The sequence below is a fragment of the Merops nubicus genome, unplaced genomic scaffold, assembly GCF_000691845.1.
Source record: "Merops nubicus isolate BGI_N331 unplaced genomic scaffold, ASM69184v1 scaffold5497, whole genome shotgun sequence".
NCBI classification, from domain to species: domain Eukaryota; kingdom Metazoa; phylum Chordata; class Aves; order Coraciiformes; family Meropidae; genus Merops; species Merops nubicus.
In genome coordinates this window covers 1-6,131 of record NW_008622181.1, presented here as the reverse complement: position 1 = coordinate 6,131, position 6,131 = coordinate 1, and positions in this window count along the sequence as shown.

Sequence of the window (6,131 nt, the reverse complement as noted above, 5' to 3'; positions counted from 1 at the left end):
ATTTATTTTTAATCATATTTTTAAATGAGAAATATCCTTGTAAACACATCCCATATCTGCAGTAAGGAAAGCACACGTTTGCTTTTCAAACATTAAGGTCAGACTATTTGTATAAAACATTTAAGAAGCCACCACTCTCAAAAAGTGGCCATGTAATAGCATACATATTTATTGCAGAGGAAATACGAAGCAGGAAGAACATCAACCAGTGACCATTTACATAATTTAGAAATGTTTACCATTCCACAAGGAAAAAAAAAAATCTTGAATATATTAAACTTTATGGTAATAACACCCAACTCATATTAAGCAAACAAATGTGTCTCAGTTTTGAGTCCACAGTAGTTTTCTACCACTTTTTTTCTGCTCTTAATTTAGTAGTTACTACTATACTATACCAGCATATATTTTACATTGCTTTAGTAAAGCATTCAGCATTATGAAATACAGGCTCTAAACTTTTTGGACTTCACCATATTTTTTTTAAACAAAGTACAATTATGTCTTGATTTCTGACCAGACTGCTCTCCATTTCATAATAAAAATTGTAAGAAAACAGACTACATTTTGCAAGCTTCCTGAAGATTTTAATTTCTTCTTTCTCCTTCACCATAAACACAGATTTCATTTTAACTACTTATCTATGAACTACCTTCTTATGGGTGATGTCAACACACCAAAATATCGGGAAGCAGAACAGCATGATGTCTTATGACCTAAACATGTCAATTTAATGCATGAGGTAAGCATATGATTCAGTTCAACAAGCTGAGGAAACAGAGTTTGCTTTAAAGATGTGGAAGATTCTCTACAAACAGTATTTTCTCCAGCAATATCCATAACTAGGGAAAAAAGCCTGAAGAACAGGACAGATGCAAGAAGTGCATTTCAGTTTTTGCCTCCTCCATGCCCACAGAGAAACTGCCAGAGGAAGCACAGCAACCTAACAAGCCAACTCCTAAACCATACCAATTTACTTGTAGGTAAAAGAAACAAGTTTCAAAGCAGCTAGGGTAGAGCTGTTGGTATTTATAGCCCATGCTTCGGGGAAAGAAAAAAAGGAGCACAAGTGTGACTGGTAGTAAAGTAACTACAAAGCAAGAGAAGCACTGGCGTTACTGGTTCAGTGGAAGCAAAGTCAGCCTCTAGCTGTTTGGATAACAAATGAAAAATGAGATCTAGGGACTAGGTGTAGATGACTGGAAGTAAAGCCAAATTTTTTTTTTGGAGGGTGGGAGGTGTTAATAAATGGGGTTCAAAGGAATATAAAGAATGGCAGGAATTATCTTGGCAGTAGTACTCTGTACTTGTACCCAACTCACAGGTATCATTCAGCACGAAAGATGATGAAAGCTTCAAATTTCAGCTGCATTAAACAGAGAACAGAGTTGTTTGGGCAACAGAAGAGATTATCAAGCTTATCTGTCTTAATGACAGATTGGCCACTGATTCTGTTCATGACCAAGAATGGACACAGTGTAGAGGATTTAAAGGAAATAAAAGGCCATGTTCAGCTTCAGCTCAAGTTAATATAGTAGATAGAAAGGATTAAAACTACTCTTAGGGGTGAAGTTGATAGCTTTGAGTAATAAAGCTGCAGATCAGCAAAAAGTTAAAATGTCATTTTTATTTCTTGAGATGGACAAAGATGGACAAAGATTTTCTAGAAACCACAAAACGATTTTGGAAGTTTCCTTGATCAATAGAAGTTATCTAAAAGAAGGTATCCTACTTTTCTTCCACACAGCCCCTCCACCCCCAGTTTTTTGAAAAACATCACATTGCCCCAAAGGCCAGCGGACAATTCAATCCCTTGTACATTTTCAAAGGCCTCACATGGGTTTTGTATACACAGAGATTTTCAGGGCAGCATTTTATCTAGAGTTGCTACCACAACCATGCACTGCTCTGGTAATAGCAGGCCTGTAAATTACCCCTATGTATGAGTAACAGGGGAAAACACAAACATACCATTAACAAAACCACTCCTAGTACTCTGCTAAAAACTTTCAAAAACACTTGCCAAAGAAAGTGCTTTGATTCATGGACTGACATCAATTATTCACCAATGTTTTACAATCATTAAAATATGTAGCATGGGCCTCACAAAACTTTAAATATACAGTTAACTGTAACCCTGAAAATATACTGAAGATTTCCTGTTAAAAGTGAAACATGCTACTGGGATAACTGGAACAGAAACAACTTACCACTTTAAATCCCAGATAGCAAAGAAGAGGAAGCAAGGCTCCCCCCAAAACCTGAGGATCACACTACAGCTACTGATTTCACAACCTTCTGTTTTACTCTTCCCCCCTCCTTTTCCTTACCTTTTTTTTTATTTTTAAACAGATACATTGTTAACTTTTCTGTATTCTCAAGAATGGACAATCCAAGTCAAATTACTCCCCATGCAACAGTTTAACGTATGTGAATGGGTTTCAAAACTTCATTAGCAATTAAATCGAAGAATAGAGGCCAAAAATCACACACCAAAGGCAGGCACAGAACCACTAAATGGTCACCTGTGTTTGTGACATTTCCTAGGTTTGACTACCACTCAGCACTGGGGTTATGGATCAAACATAAAACCTGCTTCTAAGATTAATAAGAAGATTATCCTACATGTGCATATACTACTTAAGCTTTTGGAGTAACCAATTTTTTTGAATAGCCAAAAATAACCAGCTCCTGACAGAAGTCATCTGTTTCTCTTCATCCACTAATGAAGCCTTGCCACAGCAAAATACACTAAGAGGAACAGTGGCTATCAGAGTACAGATAGCTTTAAACCGTGTTTTAATCTGAAGTGTTATGAGCATCTGTCACTTCCTAACTCCAGCAGAGGCTTTGCTCTACTCGGCGATACCTGGGTTACAGGAGCTGTACGAATCCCAGCCCTACAGGCCTGAGCTGCAGCAGTTCTGGAGCACCAGCACCACTTCTTAAAGCAGCCCCAACAGTTGCTCTTTCGCCAGACTTTTTTTTTTTCTTTCTTTTCAAATAGTCCTTTTCTTTATTTCAGACTTTTTGTCTGATCTTTAATTCATAGGGCAGTATGCTGATGCAGTGGCATAAAAGGAGAGGAAATAGATTTTCTGGCATAATTTGAGCCTGGGATGAACGTTAAAGGAACCAGGAGTTTCTTGGAGTGGCAGAGTGCTCACGTGGCTACGTAAAACACACGCTGTTGGCTGCAGAAGCAACCCATGAGAATCCTCAAGTGAAAGATGGCACCTGATGGCTCCTGAAAGCTTGTCAGGTAAAATACAACTTAATTTTTGAAATCAACTGCATATGAACCATGACCTGAAAACTTGTTCTAAGAACTTAACTCATTTTTCTGTCTTGCTTGCGCTGCTCTGAGGCAAAAGTAACCTGTGCTCACACACGACCAGACAGGACCAAATCCTGGTCTTGCCACATCGCGCTTCTTAAAGAAAACTTTAAACGTGATTTTAATTAATGTAAAATTTGCTTCGATGTGCTATAATCGTCCTCAGGTTTCTCTGCCTAAACTGGTCCTCAACAATTGCATATTTTTAATATTTTTCTTTCTATAGAAGTGTAAAAAAAGTCTGTAATTCTATACATAAAGTAACCAAACAGGAGAAGTGAAACTAATACAAAAACAGGTAGCACACAGGGTCTGATCCAGAAACTGCCCATTTCATTCTCTCATCTGAGTATCTGGTAATTGATCCTCCTGAAGCAGCAACAAAACTGGCTAGACGCTACCCATGAACTTCATCTTAACCATCAATTCACAAATATGAAGTCTTAAAATCCTTCTGCATATTAGAATGGCTAACTAACCTCTGAAAAGCACACTCACACAGCTCGAGTCCCACCTTTCAAGATATTCAGAAAGAAGCTTAATGAACTAAGTTGACAATATTGCAGACAACAGACAAAATATACACCATGTTTTAATGTGCCCACAGTTCACTCTAGCCCATTAAATCCACTTGCCTGTTACTCTGCTAGGTCAAGTTATGTTACGTATACACACACCAGTTCATAGGTTAAGTTCAGTCTTCAGTTTGGTTTATTGTCACCTACTTTTGTGCCTGTCATAATGCTACTCCAGAACCACACTTATCCACAGAATGATTACTCCAGCCTGCAATCATACTTTGAGTTTTTCCATTTTAACTAATAATCCTTCACTATAGAGCCCCTTCTTACATGCCTGAAACTTCCCTGGTGCAGGCATTTACTGAAGTTGTCTCCCTAGCAGGTTTCACTAGCACACTGCATGCCTGTTGCCAGTGGGATAAAACAAACAAACAAACAAAAACACCACAACAATCACAATAACTGTCTTCACAAACTCCTCTAATAACTCCTTACAGCTCAATGCCTCTTTTCAGCACTATCTTATTTCTTCTCCTTCCCTCTACCACCTTATAATTCTCTAGTTAATCTGCATTTTTCTGAATTTTAACGTATTTTTTCGTGGCACCTGCAGCTTTACTGAAGTTCAGTGTTAAGTCACCTCAATTTCTTGTGTCCACAAAAACAACTGTTGAAAAGATGACATTGAACAAGTCCAACTTGGCAGACCTTTGATAAATGCATACAGCATTTTCCAGTTGTTTCCAGGTCTTGGTTTTTCCTGCAAATTTTTTGCTGAAATCCTATGGCCAAGGTTGTACTACCAGGTCTGTAATTACCCACCGCATAGCACTCTTTTACAGGAACTGCACTCACTGTTCTCCAGTTCCAGTATACTATGCACCTACATAATCAAATTGCTAGAACCTGTGTCCCACTGAAGTTACTAATTCAAAGGGCAGATTTCTCAGGATTATTGTACAGAGTTTGAGATTATTGAACCCTATGAGTGCTGTTCCCTCTAAATCTCCAATTTCAAATCTAAGCATCAGCAAGTATCCTGTCCTTGCCCCTAGACTCAGTGTGTCTGCTCATCCAGTGGAAAAAAAAAAAAAACCAACACATTTTAGGCCTTATCTTGCTTATCCCAACCTGTTTTGTGCAACTCCAGTTTTAAGTCAAACTAATACATTCGGCACAAATCACGTACTAGCATATTCCTTAGATGTACATAATAAGAGAACAGAATTATGTTACTCTTTTACAACAATTTCTCCTCCCGTATACTGTTCACCCAAAGAGCCCAAATGGAAAAAAACTAACTTTCTAAGACTTTGGCTTAAAGAAGTTAAACTCCTGTATTGAGTTAACCATTTTCCTTTTTGTGGGAAATCCCACAATATCAGCAACCCTCATGGCAAGCCAAGATTTATTGTGTGCTAACTTAAGTTCATTGCAGGTGTCACTTTCTGCTCCTCCTTTTATTCTCCTGTCACACGTACTTCCTTTCTAGTTAAAACTTTAGATCAGTGGGCTTTGTGTTTCCAAGCTCCACAGAAAGTCAAACATTTACAAATGAACCTTCACAAAATAAAATGCAAGTCTGGCCCTACTAATTCTTTGATGTTTCCCCATTTTTGATGTAATGAGCTTTGCCAAGGAAGAGATTAATTAAAGCATATGCTTACTGCACACATTCACACAATCCAGGGCTAAATGATGGCCTCCCCAAATTTACAATTTCTTCCATATGTCTAAATTTAATGAAAGTCATTTTCACTAAAACAGCACTGTGCCAATAAGACACAGTAACCCCAAACTTTCTTATCTAGCTAAATCACAACACCGTGTTCCATATGTAACAGAAACTTTTCATTCAGAATCAGAGAAAAATCTTAAAAACTATAGCGAGACTCCTGTATGTCCATAGGAGCTGCTAAAGTAAGATATTAACTCTTCAAGAAGCAGACATTTTTTAAGGGGTCTTTTATTTGCAGGTCAAGAGTCGCAGCGCCCAGAAGGTAGTTCATATGTTACGGGTGAGGACTGCGAGAACATTCAATAGTCCGCTTTACCCAAACGGAAAGGTAAACTACCTTAGAAAACAAGAGACAGAGTGACGAAGCGTTGCCTCTCCAACCCTCCCCACACTGCACCAGCCCCACAGCTACCCCGCCCCTTGTGCCCGCCCGCAGCCGAGCATCAGTTCCATTTTCCCGGCCACCGAGCCCAGGCGCATCGCTCCCTGGCCGCCCCGGTGAGCGGGGAGGTCACGGCGCTTCCGCCCCTGCGCG